Consider the following 25,542-nt stretch of genomic DNA (forward strand, 5'->3'; position numbering starts at 1 on the left):
GTCGGGGCAGCGGAGGGGTTGGGTTTAGTTAGGAAACATGGATAGTTCTTTTCTTACCTTTAAGTCGTTTATGAATTTCAGGAAACCGGTTGACTATTCTCTTGTCTTGCTCGAAATATTTTTTTTTCTATTTTGGGGGAGGCTTTAGGGGTTAAGATTTGGTATCTGTAGGAAATTTCTGTAACGATCTGCATAGTAGATCCCCCAAAAGTTAAGGTCAAATGCAATTTCTTCATCTGTTTTGAGTGAGGATTGTGTGTGTGTAAAAAGGTTGGCGCTGGGTCACTCTTCTTACACCCCAGACACACAGAAGGAATTAGAAGGGATCCCCGCCCCACCTCGAATCACGAGAGAGAAAAACGAGAAGATGCCCTCACACTCCTGCTTGCAGGTGAGGGTCCGAGGAACAGGAACATCGCTGTACTTCCTGAAGTGAGGGGCAAAGGTGCTCGGGGTCTAAGGACTAGGGGTAGGTGGCGGGGGCAGTCAACGTCCGTGAGGACTTAGGGGTTTCCGTCTCCAGGGAGCCGTCTTCTGGGGTGGACCGTAGGCAGTGGGCCGTGCAGGGGGCGCGCCGCCCCCGCCTTCCTCACACCGCGCTCGCCGGCGTTCCCTGCGGCTCGTGCCTGGGCGGCCGCCGCAGTCCTCGCGTCGTAGCCCGGCGTGAGGTCCAGGGGGCGCTGTGGCCCAGCGGCGCCGGCGGCAGGAGCGGCCAAGGCGACGGTGGAGGCTTCGCGGAGGATCCCCGCCCGCGGCACCTCGGTTGTCCCACCGCAGCCGTGCGCGCCCGGCCCGGCTCGGCGGAGCTCCTCCGGGATCCGCTTCGCTGCGGCGGCCCAGGAGCTCGATGCGGCTCGGAGGGTGCTGGGCCTCAGCAGCAGCGGCAACCACAGCCCCTTCAGGAGTGGGAGGCTTCGCGGCGGCGCCTGGGGCTTCGCCGGTGCCCTCCGGAGGAGGCTGGCAGCTCAGGGACGACCCCCCCGGGCCATGCTGAGGCAACGGCGGCTGCCGCTTGAGGTGAGTGTGACGCGGCGCGGTCCCGTGCTTGCTGGCCTTCGGCCTCTGGGGAGGGCCCGGGCGGCAGCCCTCTAGCCGGACGGACGGGGACTCCAGCCGCTGCGGCAGCCTCCCCCACCCCGCGGCTCTGGGGCCTCAGCCCTTCTCCCCGTGTCCCCCGGGAGGCTTGGAGGCTCGTGGGGGGCGACTAGGCCCCGCGCCGCGGAGAAGCCCTTGCCCCGGCCTCGGTTCCGGCGCCGCCCGGGGTGTGGAGCCAGGGGGCTGGCGGGGTCACTGGCGCCCTTCGGATTGGCCCCGCGCGGAGCGCAGCCTCTTATCCCCGGCCCTGCACGTTCATCCCGGAGGGATGCAGAGGACGCCTGTTTGCAAACAGCCTTGGCTTTTCCGCGCCCCACACCGAGTCCCGGAGTCCCTGGGGGAAGGGCGATAGGGCAGGGTGGGAATTGGAGTGCTGAAAGTGATGGGCCGCGAAAGCCCCTGGTACCCTCGGAGTGCCGTTCACGGATCTGCGGGGTTGAAAAGAGCCTTTTGCGTCTTATTTGAGGTGAAATTTCATCACCTGCCGGTACCTCAGTCCTGCCTTCTTCTATTACATTTTGCCTCGAAGCGTGGTCTGCCTTTGGAGAAAGCTCCATCCCAGCTTTGCGATGTTTCTAGATGAATGCTCACAATTATTCATATATATATATATATGTATATATATATATATATTTTTTTTTTACAAAGGTCTGTTCCCTCTTCTTCCCCAATAAGTGTATTTTAATGCCTCAGTTCTCGGTACAAAAATGTTCTATCTAATTAGACCCATAGAATTGATGAGGAAAGGATTTTAAAAGTCGTGCTAACTATCGTAATAACAGATACCTGATGGGAATGGGACATAGTCTAAATTTTAGAAATTAAGTGGTTTGTTCTGATATAAGTGTAATAGAAAAGTTGGTGATTAGTGATTAACCTTATATACCTAAGTCAGGCTTATAGGTATTTTTTTTTATTTTTGGTTTATGATAAATGAGGTTACAAGTTATTTTTGTTTTCCTGTTATGTAAGTTAAGGTTGTAGGATTGATAAGTACTTTTAAACTTTTATAAACAATATACTTATTGTAGAAGCCTTGGAAAGTACAGAATCCCCATAAATATTTAATAATGGGGGAGATGTCACCTATAATCTCAAGGTACATTTTTATGGTCATTTAAAGTTTAAAATGGGCTTATACTGTTGGTGATTTTTAAACTATTAATTCTACATATTAGGTTCAAAGTTAACTGACTATCCATTTTACTGTTTAACATTCAGTCATTTTAAGACCTATAAAATGTTTTACTAAATTACATTGCAATCATAGTTGAATACATCATTTAAAACAGAATAACATGGGTAACTACCTACCTAAAAGACCCCTGACTTAACCACCTGTGCATCATGAGAAGCTCCGGAGATCTAGGGAGATTTGGTGTAGTAAATGCTTTTGAGGACCTATCCTGTTAGATGCAGTAGCCTTGTATTGTTTTTGTAAGATTTTTCTTAAATATTTATGATTATAAAAAAAATTGGCTTGATTAAAAATTTTTTTGGTAGATTAATTTAGGTTTTAAAAAGTCCAATCCAATTTTTTTCAGTGTGTCCCTAAAGACTACCAACATTAAAATCAGTTCAGGGTGCTTATTAAAATACGCAGATCCTGGCCCCCTGAATCAGAATTTCTAGGCATGATGGTGGCCCAAGGATCTTCATTCTTATCCAGCTCCCCTCTTCTTAGTCCTACCAAACTTTGAGAATCACTGATAATAAGTTTAAAGTTAACTAATCTTGGCAAGCTGAGTTGAAGGTACAGTATGTTTTCTAGCAAAGCCTTCAATCATTCTTAAGTGGCAATATATCATTTGTCATAGGGACAGTTAATGGTGTTTTAATCTTAGAAAACTGGTATTTCAAAGGACAGCTGATTCAATCAACAAACATTTGAGAGCCTTTAGTGGTAGTTGTGTTGTAAAAGGATACCTGGCTATTTACCTTGGTACTTAATCTCCTTGGACCTCAATGTCATTATCTGTAAAATGCAGAGTTATGCTTATCTTGCAAAACTCTCAAGGTAGATATATCTGAAAAATTTTGTAATCTATTAAAGATAGTTATAAAACTTTAGCTATTAATTTTAAGTGCCAGGTGCTTTCTTTGGTGTCCTGGGAAACACAGTAATGACCATTGTTTCTGCTAGCAACTAGCTAATTGTGGAAGCAGGACATACTTAGTTAACCGTAAAAAGGCAGGGTCAGACACTTTTTGTAGTTGAGTGGAACATGCTAGATCTCTCTTTAAGGCTTCTTATGTTTAATTCAGTAACTTGCCTTTAAGAATATCAATAATTTTTTAAAAGATTTTATTTATGTATTTTTAGAGAAGGAAAGGGAAGAAGAGAGGGAGAGAAACAGTAATGTGTGGTTGCCTCTCAAGCATCCCCTACTGGGGACCTGGCCCACAACCCAGGCATGTGCCCTGACTGGGAATGGAACCTTCGACCCCCTGGTTTTCCCTCAATCCACTGAGCCACACCACCCAGGGCAGTAATTTTTATGTGTGATCTTTCATTCCTATTCCAGTTCCCAATTCAGTGTTTTTTTTCTTTAAGGAGGTAATTGTATACGTTGCCTGGTAAGTGATAGTTTTATATTAACGCCTTTAGAAAGAATGAGTGAAGATGATCCCATTTCTTCCTCTGTTGCTAAGTTACCACTGTTCATTTCATTCAGTAAACTTTTATTTGGTACCTATAAAGTGCTCGACAGAGATTAGTTGCAAAGGCACAAAGCTTTTTAAAAAATATATACAGTAATTGCTTGCATTTCAACTTAGATTCTTATGTTCCTAGAGGGATGACGTGTGTGTGTGCGTGTGTGTGGTATGTTTTATGGTTAATTGCATGATGTGATGCAGAGTATGGAATCAGATATGGGCAGTAATTTTTACTACAGCTCTTAGAGCAATGTTATGTTTAGAGTTTGAGTTTTCTTAAGTATTGCTGGAGTAATAGCACCTCCCACTGGGAACAGGTTCCATGAAATAAAAATAAGCAAAAGCAATTAGCTTAGTGTCACATAGAAGGTTCTCAATAACTATTCATTTTCATTCCTCCTTTTGGAAAAACAAAAGCCAGGCATTGAAATTTGTGTGACTTAAAACTTGGTAGCTTTCATTTTTTTAGAGAATGAGTCTCCTTTTGGAATTACTTAAAATTTTTGATAGGAAACAATTTTGATCTTAACTTACTACACATATTTTCCATTTCTTTTTTAGCTAAAAATTAGCTATTCCCTGTGTATAGGGTATACTTATTACAAATTATTCATTTTCCGAGTTTTACATGATCTTTACTTTTGCTTGTGTGTATCTCACCTGCCATAGAGCCACATTTTAGTATAATCAAGGAAAGCTGTAGTTACTGAATAGAAATAGTTCATATATTTAGTTTTCAAAAAATGATATCAGTTACTAAACTTACATTACTTAAGAACTGAAGAATCTGTAAAACAGACTTTTCCAACTAGACCAGTGTGGCTCAGTTAGTTGGGTGTTGTCCTGCAAAGTGGAAGGTCCCTGATTCGATTCTCAGTCAGGGCACATGCTTGGGTTGTGGGTTCAGTCCCTGGATAGGGGCACATATAAGAGACAACTGATCTGTTTCTCTCCCTCTTTTTCTCCCTCCCTGTTCTCTCTCTAAAAATAAATAAATAAAATCTTAAAAAACAGACTTTTCCTTACAAACTGCTATGGATTACAGCTATATTTTACAACCTGTCAGATGGGTTTCAGTCTTTTCTGATAATCTGTATAACCCTGGACAAGTTTTTTGCCCCCTTTAAGCCTCAATTTTCTCTTCTACAAAATGTAGCTAATAATACCCACATTATAGGATTACTGTAAGGAATGAATGATACAATGTGTAAATCAGAGCTATAAATCAGTCCCAGCAGTCCCAGTAAGTCCTTGTTACTCTGGAAGTGGAAAATAATACCTCTTGTTTACTTCTATTTGAAAGCACTTGAAAGATCATTAATTATTTATACAGTTTACCACTAGGAAATAAAATCAATATGAACAATTTTAAAGTATTAGAGATTTCTAAATTAAGGAGGAACCAAAGTGTCAGTAGTTAGTATTTTAATTGTGTAGTTAGTAGAAGATCTTACACTTTATAATATTCAATACATTTTTTAAATAAAATAATTGAAACTGTTATTTACAAAATATTTCCTATAGTACAAATTAAGTAGTACTTAACATTTTTTCTTTTGAATTATTGTAAATAGCCCTTTTGTAGAACTGAACTATTGGAAAAATTAGAACAGTATATAATGTTTTGTACTTATGAAGTACTTTTTGAGAGCTTTAATAAAATAAGGTAAAGATGAGGAAATCTCTATGGACACATTGAAATTAAGAAAAGACATTGAATTCATACTGGGCAAGGGAAAAGGAGACCTTAATAAGTATTAATGGGGATCTTATGGCATTAAGGATTTTATATTACAAAACTTTATTTTTTATTATTATATTTTTAATCATTGCCCAAGGATATATTTGTTGATTTTAGAGGGGAAGGGAGGGAGGAAGGGGAGGAGAAAGAGACAGAGTGAGAGAGAGAGATACTGATGTGAGACAGAAGCATGAATTGATTGCCTCCTGTAGGCGCCTGGACCAGGGATTGTTCATGCCCAGAATAGGGATGGAACCCACAACCTAGGTATGAACCCTAACTGGAAATTGAACCTACAACCTTTTGGTTATGGGATGATGCTCCAACCAACTTAGCCATACTGGCCGGGGCTGGGTTGTTTTTTATTTGTTTGTTTGTTTGTGTGTTTGTTTGTTTTGGTCAGCAAATATATATATATAGGTCTTTCTTTTAACTCACTAGTAAACAAAAATGCAAATTAAAGGAACAGTGGAAAACCATTTGATCTACCTCGGCAGTGATTTTTTTATTGTTGACATGGATGTCCCCCATTTTACCCCTCTTTGCCCCCCTGCCTCCATGAAGCTCCCCTCCACCTTTATCACAGTGTTGTCTGTGTCCATGGGTTATGTATATATGTTCTTTGGCTAATCTCTTCCGGTCCCCCCACTCCCTCCCATCAGAGATCTGTCAGTCTGTTGATGTATCCATGCCTTTGGGCCTGTTTTGTTTGTCTGTTTATTTTGTTCATCAGATTCCACATATAAGTGAGATCATATGGTATTTGTCCTTCTCTGACTTGGCTTATTTTACTCAGCATAATGATCTCCAGGTCCATCCATGCTGTCTCAAAGGTTAAGACTGCTTTCCTTTTTGCAGCCATGTAGAATTCCATTGTGTAAATGTACCACATCTTTTTTATCCACTTATTTATTGATGGGCACTTGGGCTGTTTCCAGATCTTGGCTATTGTAAATGATGCTGGTATGAACATAGGGATGTGTAAATTCTTCCTGATCAATGTTTCAGATTGTTAGGATATATTCCCAGAAGTGGAACGGCAGTTCCATTTTTTTATTTTTTTGAGAAAACTCTATACTGTTTTCCATAGTGGCTGCACCAGTATGCATTCCCACCAGCAGTGTACTAGGGTTCCCGTTTATGGACATCCTCACCACTACTTGCTGTTTTTTTGATTTATTGATGGTAGCAGACATTCTGGCAGGTGTGAGGTGGTACCTCGTTGTAGTCTTAATTTGGATTTCTCTGATGATTAGCATACATTTGCTTTAAGCTTAAAACATACTTACGTAGACCTAGGCTTGTGACTATAATAATTTTTTAGTAGGAAATTCTATAGTGATTTGTCATCATTTCTCTTTTTATTATTTAGGTGATATATCCTTAAGGATACATTTCTTAATATCTATTATGGTAGTTTTTTTGTATTTAAAAAAATCCTCACCCAAGGATATGTTTCTGATTTTAGAGAGAGAGAAAGTAAGAGAGAGAGAAACATCAGTTGGTTGCCTCCCGTATGCCCTCCAACCAGGGATCTAACCTGCAACGTTTCAGTGCACAGGCAGGGCTGTTGCATTTTTAAAAAAGTATCCTGGCCAATGTGGCTCACTTGGTTGGTACATCTTCCTGTGCACTGAAAGGTTGTGGGTTCCCTTTCTGGTCAGGGTGTGTACTGAAGGGAACCAATTGGTGTTTCTCTCTACCATCCATGTTTCTCTCTCTCTCCCCCTCTCCACCCTGCCCCCCATCTTTCTTTCTTCCTCTCCCTTCCTCTTTCTCTAAAAAAGCAATAAAGCTCTGGCCAGTGTGGCTCAGTTGGTTGGGCATCATACTGCAAAGTGGAAAGTCATCAGTTCAATTCTGGTAGGGCCTGGTCTCTGGTTGGGGTATGTGCTAGAGGCAACCAATTGATATTTCTCTCTCATTTCTATGTTTCTCTTTCCTCTCTTTCTCCCTCATGTCCCCTCTCTCTAAATAATAAATAATAAAATATTAAAAAATAATTTGTTAAAAAAAGCAATGAAAAAAATGTCCTCAGGTAAGGATAAAAAAAATAAAGAAAAATGATAACACAGAAGTAGTTAATGTATGCCCTAGATTTAAAAAAATTAATTACGACTTCCGGCAAGATGGAGGAATAGGTGGATGCACCGTACCTCCTCGTACAACCAAGATTAGAAAACCAATAATTTACAACAATAATTTACTATCAGAATAACACCCAGATCCGGCAGAGGATTTATCTGAATGGAAGTCGGGCAGCCAAGAGGTTGAAGTAGACGCGTTCATCCGGACTGGTAGGAGAAGACGAGCCGGCGGGCGCGGGGCTGGCTCGGGCCAGCGACACGCGGAGGTCGGGGGAAGGTTTGGCGCGAAATCGGCGCAAAAGCCATCGGGCGCGTAAGAAGACAGCGGTGATCCCTGAGTACGCAAGCTGCGGCTGGCAGACCCAGAGGGGCAGCGATTGTGGACCAGGGCAGAACTCGCGGCCCGGAAGCCCAGACAAGGGTCTGAGTCCAGGGGAACGGAACTACCACCATTGTTTTCTCCCGCCCTGCTCCCGCCCCGCCCCCACGTATAACGTCACAATCTAGCGACGGGGGTGCCCAGCCCCGGTGAGCACCTAAGGCTCCGCCCCCCCACCGTAACAAGAGCAACCAGACCGAAAAAAAAAAAAAGGAGAGACAGGGGGGAAAAAAAAAAACAAACCATGTTTTCACCAGAGCAGATCAGTCCCCCAGGACTCATCCTTTTGAGCGACCAAGAATTAGCCAGTCTATCAGATGCGCAGTTCAAAACACTGGTGATCAGAAAGCTCACAGAACTGGTGGATTTTGGACGAAATTTAGATGAAAGAATGCAGATTACCATAAAACAGATGCAGGAAGACACGCGGAGGAGAGCCAATAGTGAAAGGAAGGAATATGAGTCTCAAAACAATACAGTGGACCAGAAGGAAGATAGAATCAACCAAGCAGGAAAGCATGATGAAATAAGAATTCAAAAAATTGAGGAAAAGATTAAGAGCATCCAAGACACCTTTAAACGTTCCAATATCCGAATTATAGGGGTACCAGAATCGGAAGGGGAAAAGCAACAGATTGAGCACGTATTTGAACAAATAATAAAGGAGAACTTCCCCAATCTGGCAAAGGGAACAGTCTTCCAAGAAATCCAAGAAGCTCAGAGAGCCCCAAAGAAGTTGGACCCAAGAAGAAACACACCAAGGCACATCATAATTACATTAGCCAAGGTAAAAACGAAGGAGAGAATCCTAGAAGCAGCAAGAGGTAAGGGGACAGTCACCTACAAAGGAGTTCCCATCAGACTGTCAGCTGATTTCTCCAAAGAGACCTTACAGGCAAGAAGGGGCTGGAAAGAAATATTCCAAGTCATGAAAGACAAGGACCTACATCCCAGATTGCTCTATCCAGCAAAGCTCTCATTTAGAATGGAAGGGCAGACAAAGTGCTTCTCAGATAAGGTCAAGTTAAAGGAGTTCATCATCACCAAGCCCTTATTTTATGAAATGCTAAAGGGACTTATCTAAGAAAAGAAGATAAAGAAAAGACATGTATAGTAAAAGGACAGCAAACTCACAAATATCAACAACCACACCTAAAGCAAAACCAAAAGAAACGAAGTAAACAATTAGAACAGGAACAGAACCACAGAAATGGAGGGCACATGGAGGGTTAGCAGCAGGGGGTGGAAGGAGGAGAGAGAGGGAAAAGGTATAGAGAATAAGTAGCATAGAATGTAGGTTGAAAATAGATAGGGGGAGGGCAAGAATAGTACGGGAAATGTAGAAACTAAAGAACTCATAAGTATGACACATGGACATGTACTAAAGGGGGAAATGTGGGTGGGAGGGGGGTACAGGGTGGAGGGGAGAGAAGGGGGGAAATGGGACAACTGTAAAAGCATAATCAATAAAATATATTTTAAAAAAAGGAAAAAAAATTAATTACATTTAAATGGAAATTTATTACCTTTGAAGGAAAGCATATTAGAAAATAAGATCGAAGAAAATGATAAGACTAGTCTAGAATTTTTCATAAATTAGGGCAAGTTTGAGTATATTCGGCTTTGGTTTCTTCTGGCAGTTTGAAACAATATTAACTATAGAGAGGCTGTAAAATGTGTAGTGAAGAATTACATGTATTTCAGTTAAGTTTAGAGTATTAGGTAAGTCTGTATTTTATTTTTTAGTAGCTTTATTGAGATATAATTCACAAACCACACAATTTACACATTTACAGTGTATAGTTCAAGGGCTGTTAATCACAGAATTGTGCAGACATCATCACTAATTTTAGATATTTTCATCACTCCAAAAAGAAACCCATACCCATTAGCAGTCACTCCCCACCCCCCCCCCCCAGTTTTCCCAATCCTTAGCAACCACTAATGTACTTTCTGCCTCTATGCATTTGCATATCTATTCTGGACTTTTCATATAAATGGAATCACAATTCATTACTGGCTTCTTTTACTTAGCATAATGTTTTAAGGGTTTGTCCATGTTGCAGCATGTATCAGTACTTCATTTCTTTTTATTGTCAAATAATATTCATGAGCATCCTTCATAACCGGCACTTGGTGGAACTGGTTAACCATGTTGGGTGGTGATGGGAACAGTGGTGTGGGGGCTTCAGCTCTGAGAGATTGTATTCTAAGAATATTGCCTAACGAGGCAATTGTAAGCCTTAGTTTTAGCTTTCCTTTAACTGCTAAGACATTTCTCAAAAGTTAGAGTTCAGTGCATATGTAGCTATTAGTGTTTCTAAGGATTCAGGACTGATAGGTTTTAAGGATTCCCATTACATCTCCATGATATATAATCCTACATATATACAGATTTGTCATTCCTTTTTTTTGTTTTATTTTTATTTTTAATCCTTACCCAAGGAAATATCCATTGATTACAGACAGAGAAAGGGAGATAGAGAGGGAGAGATAAATACCAGTTGGTTGCTTCCCGAACATACCCTGACAGGGGACCAAACCTGCAATTTAGGCATGTGCCCTGACCTGGAATTGAGGCTGAGACCAGACGACACTCCAGCCAACTGAGCCACACTGGCCAGGACTACTCTTTATTCTTATATGTAGTATAAGTGTGTTTCCAATCAAGGTATTAAAGTTTTCCAATCAAGGTTAGAGGTTTTTGTAGGACATAGTTCAAGGTAAGCAATGAGTGACTTGCTAATGTTTCTCAAGTTATTTCAGAATAATAAATACTGCAGGGAATGCTGAATAAACAAAATGCAAGTTTGGGACCTTCATTTTCTGTACAGTGGATCACCCAAAGTATTTTTCCACTTGATTTGATCACTATTTGATCCTTTAATGGTGACTTTGAACTGAGTGAGCTGAAAGGCTTCTGCTGATTTGTTATACAATCTTTTAGTTGCTTTGGAAGTCATAATTTCTATATAAAGATACAAAAAACAGTTTTTGGAGTCTTTTTACTAGGGTTAATGAAAAGGTATGCATTTCTATTTATAACATGGTTGTTTTCTAACCTCAGATTAAGGTTTGGTAGTTTATCTGCCAAAATTCCTTTTATTAAAATAAAGAGTAAATGGTATATTTTTTATTATTTCAAAGCACAGCAGAGCCATCTCAAATTCTCTTTATTAAAATAAAAAGTAGGCAGTATCGAAATCTTTTGAAAACATTCTGTCAGGGTTTATGTAAACTTTAGTCTCCATTTTTCATTTTTAATTGAACCTGAAAAACAACCCCCCAAAAGTAATTAAATTAAAACACTTTGAGTTTGAGAAAAACCTTGAAACTTCAAAATACATCATCTGACCTTTTTGTGATTCTGGTGACATAATGACTGTCCACAGGTTCTGGGTTTTTGTGGGTTTTTTTTTTTTTTTTCCAGTTAGTAGCTGAGGTAAATTGTTTTTGAGATCATTATGAGGCCACTCTTAGAAATTTCTGCTCAGTGTTTAAAAAAGAAGGCTGAAACAGCTCTTCATGATTTGGTTTCAGTCTGATCATTCCTCACTCCTGTTTCTGCATGCTTTGTTATACAGTTCTTCCAAGACACCAGGTTTATGAAGTTTTCCTTGATTGCTTTTTACCTTGCATTACTTACATAGTATAAAAGCATTGTCAGCAGTGTGCCACCTTCTGCTAGATGTGTCACATGTGCTATTTCTAATTCTTAAAAGGGCCCTATAATATCCATGTGATTGTGCCTGTTTTACAGCCAAAAGAACTGTGAGGGCTCAGAGAGTTTCAACTTTCCTAAGCCAAACCATATATCTCTGACTATAAAACCCACACTCTTTTTCATCATGTGAACTTCCCCACATGTTCTTTATTTGTTTTATGTTAGGATTTTCTATAGTGCTTGAGGATATGTTCATATTGGGAGAGCATAAAATTAGTTGATTGACTTTGGTGGATATTTGCCTTGAAAGCCTACTACTAGCATGTAGCATTTTGTGTAAGAAAAAGAGGTGTGTGTGTGTATTTTGGGAACTTTAGCTTTTTCATATACTGTTTAAAAAATTATTGCAGTAAAGTACACCATATGTTGGTATTTTTGAAGCAGATAAAAATGACTGCTTTGCTATTATTAGAAAAATATAATAACTGATATCTGGGCCTCCTTTCTCTGATCTGAAAATGAGTGATGGAGTAGATGTTAAATCCCCTTCCACATTTAATATTCTGTTCAGTGTTTCTAAAGAAGAACTGAATGAAAAGATAGATGATATGTGGACAACTCAAGACAATGGTGAGGAAATGTCATTAATGAAGTAACAGAATGGGGATGGGAAGGGTAGCAGTGGGCTGTGGATGGTGGCCAAGGAAGATGGGGAAGCCAAGACTGAGGGATTATAATTTATATAAAAATTTTCCCTGAAACAAAGGAAATGTATTTCTGAATCAAAACATGGAAACTTTGGAAATTAGCCTCATGAATAGCTAATGACTGAGGTGTCTTCTTTCTCTACTTGTAAGCCCCTTCTGCCCTTTTTCGTGATAAGTGTGTATGTGTTTGAGAAACAGTGTATGTGGAGCTGTGTTATATCAAAGTAGCCAGGTCACCAGGAGCACACTTGGAATGAAGCTTTAATATTGCTTATAAAGTAAGAATCCAGTAATTAAAATGGGGACCAATTATTGTTGATAAAGCAAAGGAGGGCACGTTTTACCTTCAAAAAACATGAGATGTATTTTAGTGAGAAAACTTTTATGTAGCCTTCCCATCTTTGAGGTATTGGAGGTGCTAATGTTGATAGACAGATGATGTCTTTACTGGCTGGAAAGTTGTGAAACAGTTAGAAGATTGTCCTTGTTAGCTTCTTCTGGAGTCCCTGCATCAGTGAATCTTAACTTTGGGAAGAAATCATTCTACACTAGGAATGTTTTTTAATCGAATAAGTTTTAGTATACTACTATATCCCTCAGATAGAGATTTGCAAATACCTATTAGTATTTTAAAAATGGAGTAGTAAAAGTAGAGAAACTTGTTCAGCAGTATATTACCCAAACTTATTGGCTGTGGAACCTTTTTCTCCCACATAATACTTGGTACCTTTTACTGATGTCAACTTTTATCTGTTCTATAATGCCTCACACTTAAGTGATAGGCCCTGCCTACTTCCTGAAGGACCTCATTCTATTGTTGGTTACTGCTAATTATTAGAAAATAGCTTTTATATTTAGCCCATAATTTGCTTTTCTCTCATATCTATCCTTCTGTTGTTTTACTCTCTAAAATTACATAAAATAATTACTCTCACCTTATTTTTTAATATATTTTATTGATTATGCTATTATAGTCATCCCAATTTTTCCCCTTTGCCGCTCTCCACCTGGTATATCCCCATTCCCTCCAGCAATCCCCCAGCCCCTTAGTTCATGTCCATGGGTTGTGCATATAAGTTCTTTGGCTTCTACATTTCCTATACTGTTCTTAACTTCGCCCTGTCTATTTTGTACCTACGAATTATGCTTCTTATTTCCCACACCTTTTCCCCCATTCTCCCCTTCCCTCTCCCAGCTGGTAACCCTCCAAATGACCTCCATATCTGATTCTGCTCCTATTCTGGTTGTTTGCTTAGTTTGTGTTTTTAGATTTAGTTGTTGACAGTTGTGAGTTTGTTGCCATTTTAATGTTCATAGTTTGATCTTTTTTTTTAATATTTTATTTATGTATTTATTTATTTTTAGAGAGAGAAGGGAGGGGGAGAGAGAGAGAGCGAGAGCGAAATATCAATGTGCGGTTGCTGGGGGCCATGGCCTGCAACCCAGGCATGTGCCCTGACTGGGAATCAAACCTGCGACGCTTTGGTTCGCAGCCCGCGCTCAATCCACTGAGCTACGCCAGCCAGGGCAGTTTTGATCTTTTTTTAAAAATAAGTCCCTTTAACATTTTATGTAATAAGGGCTTGGTGATGATGAATTCCTTTAGCTTTACCTTGTCTGGGAAGCCCTTTATCTGCCCTTCCATTCTAAATGATAGCTTTGCTGTATAGAGTAATCTAGGTTGTAGGTCAGTGCTTTTCATCACTTTGAATACTTGTTGCCAGTCTCTTCTTGCCTGCAAAGTTTCTTTTGAGAAATCAGCTGACAGCGATATGGGAACTCCTTTGTAGGTGACTCTCTGCTTTTCTCTTGCTGCTTTTAAGATTCTCTCTGTATCTTTTATCTTTTGCCATTTTAATTATGATGCTTCAATTTGGCAGCCTCCCTGTGCTTGCTTCTGTGTGTTAGGTAGAGCTGGTTTGACTTCCTGCCTTAGTAATGTGACCTATTGTAGAAAACACACCTGTACATTGTGTGGGATGGAGCTTTAGGTAATCATCAGGGCAGGGCAACCCCCTTCACCACTTTGTTGCTCTGTGTGTGGGGAGGACTTACAGAGGGGACAGTGCTGCTGTACATTTGCCCTGTACTCTCCCTGTTCGTAGTCGCTTCACTTACTCCGTGTATGCAATTGGTGCCCTTCCAGCTGTTGTCCTGGTGTTGAATTCCAGAGGGGCTGGGTCTGCTTACATTCTAAGTCCATGCAGACCCTCTAAGCAGAGTCTCCTGAAAATCTGGCAGTTTCTTCTGCTGCCTCAACCCCCACTGTTTTTTACAGCCAGAAGTTATGGGGATTTATCTTCTTGGCACTGGAACCCTGGGCTATACAGTCTGGAGTGGGGCTGGGATCGCTTGCTGCCAAGATATCCCTTGTTCCCAAGGTATCCCTGATCTTATCCACCACATGTGAATGTGGGACTGCCTGTTCTGCTGCCACTGCCGCCTCTCGGTGCCACATAGCATTTCTACACCTCTCCACCTGTGTTCATGTCCCCCCACCCCTCCTGCCCATCTGGATGAATGTGGCTTCTTTAAACCTTGGTTGCTGGACTCCATACAGTTCAATTTTGTGATGGTTCTGGGTGCTATTTGTTGTGGGGTTTGGTTGTAATTCTTTCTGCACAAGGAGGCAAAGCATGTTTACCTATGCCTCCATCTTGTCCAGAAGTCTCCGTTCTCACCTAACAGTTGAATAGCTGCATCTCTTTCTTGAGGGGAGATACAAGGGATATGCCTACATGACTGCCACACATAATAAGTGACAAGTAAAAGGTATTATTATAATTATCTGTGGATTAAATTTTCCTAAGTTGCTTTTATTTGCTATAAGTAAAAACTTCTACACATCTTACTTTCTTGGCTATTTTCTGTTGGAAGTGTTGTTTGTTAAGATGTGAAATTAATCTTGTGCTTGGAACTGGAACTAAGAACAGTATTTCAGGTGTGATCTGGCACATAGTATGTGCTCAGTGAATGACAATTTAGATGAACTGTGTTACTGATTAGTACAAGTTGCGTTGTGTAATCCACTCCCCTGCCATCCCATCCCCAATTTGGACTTTTCTAGTAGTGCAGCCTGAGATTACATTAGCTTGTTTCCTGATGGCTTCTTCCCTGTAACATATCATTCAATAGTTTGGGTCTTTCTGAACGCAAATGTAGAAACATATATTGCTTAAAGCATCGTGTTAGATTTAGTTCATTATTCTAATTTGATTCAGACTTGTTGAATATTGATTCTTTGATATAGCAGACCCAGCTGTCACACTTTTCTGCCGATCATACAGATTTTATCATTTTGCCATAAAGGCTCACATCCAAATCATTAATAAAAATGTTGAACCAAATAGAAGGTTAAGAATCAAGCTCCATGCCATTCAGATTGATGAGTATTTATGGTCAACACTATTTAGCCTGTTAAGAATTCATTAACTACAATGATATATGACCTAAATTTCTATATTTTTCCATTAAAAGATAGTGAGAGATTTTGTTGAATAAAGACCTTGCAGAAATTCAGCAGACTAAGGGTAGGCTCTTAGGCAAGAAAGAAAATGAAGTGAATCTATTTGGCTACTCATGACCACCACTTTTGTTTCTAAGTGCGTATTTTGACTTTTATCAATCAGAAATCAGCTAGCTATATGACCTCGGTAAAGTCACTCAGCCTTTCAGGACTTCACATTCCTGAAATAGTATGATTGGCAAGTTCATAGAGACAGAAAGTAGAACAGTGGTTATCAGGGGTTGGGGGTAGTAATGGGGAATTAGTGCTTAATGGATATAGATCACAGTTTGGGAAGATGAAAAAGTTCTGGAGATGGATGGAGATTACGGTTGTACAATATGAATGTATTTTTTTAAAGTTTATTTATTGATTGAGAAAGAAGAGTAGAGAGAGAAAGAGAAACAGACAGACACTGATTGGTTGTTCCACTTATTTTTGCATTCATTGGTTGATTCTTGTGTGTGCTGCAACTGGGGATCAAACCTGCAACTTTGTCATATTGGAACAATATTCTAACCAAATGAGCTACCTGGCCAGGGGTACAGTGTGAATGTATTTAATGCCACTGAAGTATACACGTAAAAATGTTTAAAATAATAAAATTTTTTGTTATATATGTTTTACCACAATAAAAAAAGAAATAAAAAAATAAATTAGGAATAGGCCAGTATTGAACAATGACAACATTAAGGAGCTATTGGCCTCTTCTTGGTTTTACTTATATACATATAACAAAAAGCCCATATCAAACTTAATGGTGAAACACTAAAATAACTCCCATTAAATTCCTATATAAATGCTCATTGTCACCATTTTTAGAGGAACTAGCAATGTGATTAGACAGGGAAAGAAATAAGAGACATCACTGGAGTAAAAAAGAATAAGCAATTAGATAGAGGGGCCCCATTGATCTCCTTTGACTTTGCATTAGAGAAATGAAAGTCCCACTGGAAAGGCTGTGGGATGGAAGCCCAGCACAATCTGTTCAGCAGGAGGGTGTTGTGTGTGTGCCTGTGTATAGAGGTACATGTGCATGTGTGGAAGGAAAAAGAATAAATCAGCTGAAACCTGGAAAAAAAGATTGAATTAGATCAGTGGGCCTACAGAATCACTATTGAGAATAAATAAAGGGGAGACATAAGTTCATGGGGTATGTGGATGGACAGTGATCTTCTGATGACTAACTTCAGTCAAATCATTTAACTTTTCTATGTACTGTTGCTGGGGTTCTGCTGTTTGTAGTACTATAATACATTGGTCTAGAACCCTGTGGATTCTTACAGTAGAAAAGCTTAAGATTTCAGGTTCAGTTCAATAGTTAGTAGTCAGCATAGTTCCTAGAACATAGTAGGATAATTGAGATTGCAAGAAGAATCATTGAAAAGACAGTCATATTAATAATATTAAACTGAGTTGTCTTCTAGGCTGTGCTATCAGTTATCGGAGGGTTGGAAGTATATCTTACATTTTACCTATGTCCTCTTCTTTGATTCCCTTTCTGCTACTGTTCTCTCTTTTGAGCTCCCTGTTTTCTTTGAAGTGAAGATCACGTTCAGTGGAAAAAGTGGCTAGTTGAGTTCATATTATCAAATGCTGTGCAAGTACTTTTTTGACAACCGTCACACTTTGGTGTGCAGCATAAGTGCCTTGTTTGTACTTCTCACTTTGTCACAGAGTAGTAAAAATACATTTACTCAAGAGTTGAAATTTAACAAAATTAATACATTTTTTGCTTCATCTACCAAATGAAACTGGCATCTTTTTTTTTTAACTGAGAGTTCATGGCAGTGAAGAATATGACTAGTATAATTTGATATGGCTGCTTTGATTTGTGCTAAGGTGCAAGCAATTCTGCTCACCATTGCTTTTGTGAAGTGCAAATGTGTCCATCCATGCAAATGTCAACACAGTGAAAAAGGCATACTAAGTTGTTATGTTTTACGAAAAACAGTGTTTTTTTAAAAATGAGTATACTTGACATACAACATTGTGTTACTTTTAGGTGTACAACAATGATTTGATATACATATGAAAATAGTTTTGACATCATATACTTTCTGAAAGAGTCTCATGGATCTATAGGAGTCTGTGGACCACACTTTGAAAACCATTTGGAATAATCTAAACTCATCTCATTTTGGTTTTGGCTGCTTTCAAGCAGCCTGAACTTTACTTATAAGATTACCCAGCTTTTAAAAAATTTTATAAATCATTAATTATTTTTCAGTTATAGTTGACATACACCAAAGGTGGCAAACGCAAGGCCTGAGGGCCAAATCTGGCCCTCCACCTTGTTTCTACCTGGAGGAAACAACAAGCTCCTTGCCCCTGGTTAAGGAGTAGTTACACTTATACAGTCCTAAAATTACATTCGGCCCTTTGAAGGCAACCATGAGGTTGATGTGGCCCCCAATGAAAATGAGTTTGACACCCCTGACATACACTACTAGATCACTTTCAGGTGTATACCCCATTGCTTAGACATTATATAACTTACTAGGTGATCATCCTGATAAATCTCATGACCATATGGCACCATGCGTAGTTACTACAATATTATTGATTATATTCCCTATGCTGTACTTTATTTATATACTTTCATGACTATTCTGAAACAACCAATTTGTACTTCTTAATCCCTTCACCTTTTTCACCCATCCACCTAACCCCCTCCCATATGGCAACTGTCAAAATGACCTCTATGAGTCTGTTTCTCTTTTGCTTCTTTGTTTATTTTGTTTTTTTAAAGATTCAATTGTTGATAGCTATGTATTTGTTGCCATTTTATTCATATTTTTTTAAAGATTTTATTTATTTATTTTTAGAGAGGGAAGGGGAGGAGACAGAGAGAAAGAAACATCAATGTGTGGTTGCTGGGGGTCATGGCCTGCAACCCAGGCATGTGCCCTGACTGGGAATCGAACATACGACACTTTGGTTCGCAGCCTGAGCTCAATCCACTGAGCTACGCCAGCCAGGGCTATTATTCATATTTTTATCTTTTTTTCCCTTATTCTTAAAGAAGGCCCTTTAACATTTCATGTAATACTGGTCTGATGATGATGATGAACTCCTTTAGCTTTTTCTTGTCTGGGAAACTCTTTATATGTCCTTCGATTCTAAATGAGAGCTTTGTAGGTTCTTGCTTTTCATCACTTTAAATACTTCTTGACAATCCCCTCTGGCCTGCAGAGTTTCTGTTGAGAAAACAGCTGACAGACTTTGGAGAGTTCCCTTTTCTCTTGCTGCTTTTAAGATTCTTTGTTTTCAACCTTTTGCTTTTCAATTCTGATGTGTGTTTGTGTGGGCCTTTTTGGATTTATCTTGTTTGGGATTCTCTGCACTTGCTGGACTTGTATGTCTATTTCCTTCACCAAGTTAGGAAAGTTTTCTTTCATTATTTTTTCATATAGGTTTTCGATTGTTTGCTCTCTTTCTTATTATGGTACCCCTATGATGCACATGTTGATACCCTTGAAGTCATCCCAGAGGCTCCTTACACTCTTTATTTTTCAGATTCTTTTTTTTTAATTTGTTTGCTGGTCTGCCTAGTTTGTTTTTAAACTTTTGTAAATTCAACACCCTGGTTAGATAAACTTCATTGAATATTCAACTACTTAATGATTAAAAAATGTTTTAATAATATAGTGCTTAATCTGTACCCTTCTTTGTTTTTATTTTTTATTTTAAAAGGTTTTATTTATTTTTAGGGAGAGGGGGAGGGAGGAAGAGAGGGAGAGAAATATCAATGTGTGATTGTCTCTTGTGTGCCCCCCACTGGGGACATGGCCCACAACCCAGGCATGTGTCCTGACTGGGAATCCAACTGGTGACCCTTTGGTTCACAGGCCAGCACTCAATCCACTGAGCCACACCAGCCAGGGCCCCTTCCTTGTTTTTAATCTGAATACTTTACTGCTTGTTCATACCCATTAATTCTACCCTGATGACTTAAAAACAAAACCCAACTAGTTTTAAGGTTTACATTCCATATTTTCTTACTCTGAACAAATCTCTTCAAGTATAGCAGTTGATCTTTTGACATTTAAATCCTCTGAGATTCATGCAACAAAAATTTTTGTTTCTCTAGCTCCTTTGGGAAAAGGCAAATAAATTTAAGATTGGTGGAATATTTTCAGCAAATTCTTGAAATGAAAGCAGAAGTATTAGTTGTAATGTCATATTATAGTATATATTTTGACATTTAATGCAGTGGTTTTTATGAAAAATTTGGAGTTGCCTTAGGAGTGAGGTGGGACTTTTCTTTAATACAGTCCTTGTTTAAGGAAACTATTATTAAAATTTTTTTAAAGTCATTTTTTAAAAGATTTTATTTACTTATTTTTAGAGAGGGAAGGGAGGGAGAAAGAGAGAGAGAGAAACATCAATGTGCAGTTGCTGGGGGCTGTGGCCTGCAACCCAGGCATGTGCCCTGACTGGGAATCAAACCTGCAATGCTTTGGTTCACAGCCCGAGCTCAATCCACTGAGATACACCAGCCAGGGCCTATTATTAAAATCTTTTATACGTGAAAATTGGAAATAGAAACAAAGTTTTTGTTACAGATTAGATTTCTTTTTTTGTTGTTGTTGAGTTACAGTTATTCTCATTAATCTTCCCGCCCTACCCACCCTCACCTCCCACATTGAATCCTACCCCCACCGTTGTCTTTGTCCATGGGTCCTTTATACATGTTCCTTGACAGCCCTGTCTCTTGAGAGATTTGATTTCTTAATAACAAATTCTAGATGGATTATCAAGATTCTTTCAATGTATTGAAATTTTATTGTATTAACTTTTATCAGATATAATTGGCAGCTGACCAGCCTTAATCTGATCCCTTTCATTAATCTACTCTTTGCTCTTGCTGTTCCCTCTTCTTGGAACTCTCTTCCCCCAGATATTGGTAAAGTTGCTTCCTGACATTCAGGTCTTGACATAAACATCACCTTCTCAATGAGACCTTCTCTAGCTGCCCTAGCTACAATTGTAACCCCCCAATTTTTCCTTTTCTTTTTATATTTTCCTATTTTGTGTGTACCATCTAGTGTGCCATTTTACATGCTTATGTTGTTTATTATCAATTTCCACCCATATAAGTTCCATGAAGGTCAGGGTTTTTTGTGTTTTTATGTTATTGGATTTGGTTTACTAGTATTTTGTTGTGAATTTTTACATGTATAGTCCTAAGGTATATTGGTCTGTAGCTTTCTTAGGTTGTCTTTGTCTGATTTGGTATCAGGTAATTTTAGTCTCAGAATGAACTGGAAAGGGATTCAGAATGAATCCCTCAGAATGATTTTTTTTTTTAATTGGTAGAGATGAGTATGAAGTTTTAAAATTAGTAATTCAATCTCTTTTTTATGTCAATTTTGGTTTTGTAGTTTGTTTCTAAGAATTTATTTGTTTCATCTAGGTTGCCTAATTTAATGCACAGTTGTTCATAGGATTCTTTTATAATCCTTTAAAAAATCTCATATAATTTCTCTAAGGTCAGTACTAATGGCCTTACTTTCACTATTGATTTTAATAATTTTAGTCTTTCTTTCTTAGTCAGTCTAGCTAATAGTTTGCAATTTTGGTGATTGTTTCAAAGAAAGCAACTTTTGGTTTTGTTGCATTTCTCTATTTTATTTATTTCCATTCTAATCTTTATTATTTCCTTTGGTTTGCTCTGGGTTTAATTTGCTCCTCTTTTTCTAGTTTCTTAAGGTGGAGAATTAGGTTGTTACTTGAAATTTTACTTTAAAAAATGGGTGTTTATAGCTATAAATTTCTTTCTAATCATTGATTTCACTGAATCCCACAAGTTTTATTTAGTGTTTTGCCCACATTCTTTTGTTGTTGTTTTTTAAAATCCTTACTCAAAGTTATGTTTATTGATTTCAGAGAGAGAAAGGAAGGGAGGAATGCAGGGAGGAAGGGAGAGAGAAAAAAAAAGAAACAAATAAACATCATAACATCATATTGGTTGCCTCCTGTAGGAGCCCCATCTGGGGGGGTTTGAATCTGCAACCTAGGTATGTGCTCTGACCAGGAATTGACCTGCAGACATTTGGTGTATGGGATGCTACTCCAACCAACTGAGATACCCAGCCAGAGCTGTGATTGCATTCTTATTAAGCTTAAAGTATTTCTAATTTTCCTTGTGATTTATTATTTGACCTGTTGGTGTTTTTAGTGAGCTAGTTAATTTCCACAGGTTTTTAAAATTTTTCAAATTTTCTTCTGTTAATTGGTTTCTAATTTTATTCCATTATGGTCAGAAAACAAACTTTATACTGTGTCAATCCTTTTAAATTTATTGAGACTTGTTTTGTGACTTAATTTATGGCCTCTGACCTATTCGCACTTGAGAAGAATGTATATTATGCTGTTGTTGAATTTGGTATTCTGTAGATGTCTGTTAAGTTTAGATGTTTTATAATGTTCATGGTTTCTATTTCCATGCTAATTTTCTCCCTAGTTGTTTTGTCCATTATTGAAAGTGGAATATTGAAACCTAGAACTATTGTTGAATTTTCTATTTCTCCCTTCATTTCTATCAGTTTATATTTCATGTGTCTTGGTGCTCTGTTGTTAGATACTCTAACTTTAATTCTGATGTATAATATGAATTGGACTATGTGTTAAAAATTTGATAACTAGCCCTAGCTGGTGTGGCTCAGTGGATTGAGTGCTGGCATGTGAACCAAAGAGTCACTGGTTCTATTCCCAGTCAGTGCTCATGCCTGGGTTTCAAGCCAGGTTCCCAGTATCAGGTGCTTGAGAGGCAACCACACATTGATGTTTCTTTCTCTCTCTTTCTCCCTCCCTTCTTCTCTCTCTAAAAATATATGCATAAAATCTTCAAAATTTTTGATAACTGAATAAAACATTGATTCCATAATGTGTGCTGTGAACAATGAATGGAATTTGTTTCAATATAGCTTTGATGCTTAAATGATTTTGACTAGTAGTTATGTATTGTTATATATAGATTACATAAAGAAGTACTTTCCTCTGAGAAGACTCTTAAATTCACTGGGACAGTGATTCATTTTATAGGTTTATGAGCATGTAAGGCACAGTGAATTGTAGCAGTTTGAACATACTTGAGATAAAGTGTTTAAATAACTACTTTGCCAATGTATTAATTTTTATTGAGAGAAAAGGTCATGTAACAGCATAATATTCCTTGACTGTTCCTGGAAGAATTTGAGTCAGTACCAATTATTATAAAACTGTTAACAGTATCTACCTCTTGTACAAACAAGTCCTAAGTCATATCTGGATTAGGAGGAAGAACCAAATAGAGGAGTACCCATTATGTTATATTCTATGGATATTATTTCTTTTTAATTTTCATGGCGATCTTTCAATGTGGGTGGTGTTGTGCTCGCTTGACAAATGAGCAAATTGAAACTCAGAGATTTATTAATTTGGCTAAGGTCTCCTGGTGAATGCTCTTTTCATTTTCTATCATTCTTTCAGTCTTTTATTCAACAAATATGTTAGGCTTTGGAGATGCAGACATGACCCTGACAGACATGATCCTTTGCCCTCATGAAGTGAATTGTTTGGAGTCCTTTTACTGAGTCTTTGAGCCATATTTCATACAGTAGTGACATATTTGTAGAATACTCTATGAAATATTTTTGCATTGTTATCTAATTTATAATTCTTACGGCAGTTTTGTGACCCTGGTGGGCTTGATATTATCGATATTATTCCCATTTGAAAACTGAAGGAAACTGAGACTTAGGGATATTAAGGTCATGTGGTTAGTAAATGGTGGAGCTAGCACTCAGTCCCAGGTCATCTGGCACCAAGAATCCTGTACTTCTTCCATTACACTGCATTGTCTCATTGTTTCACATGAAACTATATAGCCTTGATTGCCAAGAGTGATATCCTGGAAATTAACCAGTCCAGCAGCACTTAGCAAAGCAGAGCTTTGCCAGGCAAGGTGTGTAGGAAGAGAAACAAATACCAAGAGGCTCAAGCAGCTGCATCTAGAGTGCTGAAATGAACTTTTTCTTAAATAATGTAGTGAGAAGAGATACAAAATGAGAAATATTGCTCAGAAATAGTTTCAGCCTCATGTGAATGGGCTTTCAGGGGCATCTCCCTCCCTATTCTTGAACAAAGGAATAGTAAATTTAAGAGGAAGAGACCCAAGCAACACAGAATTCTGTACAGAGTTCCTGCCACTGCAAATCAGAGTGTAATCTTTATATGAGGAAGGGAGTGCTTGTTTTACATTGACTACCTCAACTATTTACTTTCATACAGGTACAGAGATAGTATCTATTCAGTAAAAACATTTGAGTGCTTCCTCTGTGTAAAAGCTGTTAAGACATTGTGGGAGTGATACCAACATAAGCATGAAACCATACTTGCCCACAAGGAGCTTGTAACCTGGTAAGGATATTTTGTATTCATTCAAACAATACTTGTTCATCCAGAGTCTATTATGTGTCAGACCCTGTACCAGGTGGTTAGGAGACAAGAGTGGAGATAACATAGAAACTACCTCTAAGCCTTTAGCTTATACTTCCCATTGCTTGGAGAATATTTCTTTACCTTCTTCCCCCAAGTCTAAGCAATTAGAAACCTCTTATAGCACACACAGAGCAGCATCTGAAATTCTCTTAGTAAAAAGCAGTCAATACTGCTGTTTTGGTGACTTGGCCACAAAGAGAACTTGATAGCTTATGGGTCAGAGCTTAGGGTCAACTAGAAAATTTATACATATTTAACAGTCAAAGGATTAATGCCCAGGATATGTAAAGACTTCAACAAATCATTAAGAAAAATACAAACATTCCAACAGGAAACAATGAGCAAAAGATTTGAAGAGATCACAGAATAGGAAACACAAAAGGTAAAAATAGATGTAAATCTTATTAGTAATCAGAGAAATGGTGATTTGATAATGCAATACATACTATTGTTCTCTCTTTTCCTGGAAAAAATAAAGGTTGATAGTAGCAAATTTAAGTAATGATAAGAAAACTTTAAGTACTTTGTCTATGACAGGCACAACGATCCTGTGAAGTAGGTACTATTGTTATTACTGTTTTTAAAAAATTAGTTATTGATTTTAGAGAAGAAGGGGGAGAGAGACACATTGATTTGTTTCACTTATTTACACATTCATTGGTTGATTCTTGTATGTGTCCTGCCCAGGATCGAACTCCTAACTGTGGCTTATTGGGTTGATGCTCTAATGAACTCAGCTACCTGTTCAGGGCCTACTGTTTGCTTGATAAGGAACTTGAGAAACAAGGTTAGAGTAATTTGCCCAAGGTCAGACATCTAACACTTGTTGGCCCCAAATTTGAACTCAGGCAAATCTGTCCCTAGAGCCTGTCCTCTCAATCACAAAAACAGTGCCCTTGTTTGGGTTGGTACCATTATGCTTTATTCTCAGGCTCTAGAACAGTGCCTACCATAAAGAAAGTACTTAAATATATGTTGAGTGAATTTTTTAAATGAAAATGTATTGAGCACATCATTTTGGAGGATAATTTGTTACTATCAAAAAAGGACACACATCCTGGCTGGCGTAGCTCAGTGGATTGAGCTCGGGCTGCGAACCAAAGTGTCGCAGGTTCAATTCCCAGTCAGGGTACATGCCTGGGTTGCAGGCCATGACCCCCAGCAACCACACATTGATGTTTCTCTCTCTCTGTCTCCCTTCCTTCCATCTCTAAAAATA

At 38.7% G+C, this 25,542-nt stretch overlaps 1 protein-coding gene across 2 annotated transcripts in view; it reads left to right on the forward strand.

Annotated features, from left to right (window-relative positions):
- The first annotated feature begins 683 nt into the window (after positions 1-683).
- ZFYVE9 (zinc finger FYVE-type containing 9) overlaps positions 684-25,542 on the forward strand; it is a 124,965-nt gene continuing 100,106 nt past the window's right edge. For both annotated transcript variants that reach the window (XM_028511350.2, XM_028511349.2), the window contains exon 1: positions 684-1,017. The gene's annotated coding sequence lies outside the window, so the exon portion shown is untranslated. The remainder of the gene's footprint in view (positions 1,018-25,542) is intronic.

Source organism: Phyllostomus discolor, chromosome 5 (assembly GCF_004126475.2).
Source record: "Phyllostomus discolor isolate MPI-MPIP mPhyDis1 chromosome 5, mPhyDis1.pri.v3, whole genome shotgun sequence".
Taxonomy (NCBI): domain Eukaryota; kingdom Metazoa; phylum Chordata; class Mammalia; order Chiroptera; family Phyllostomidae; genus Phyllostomus; species Phyllostomus discolor.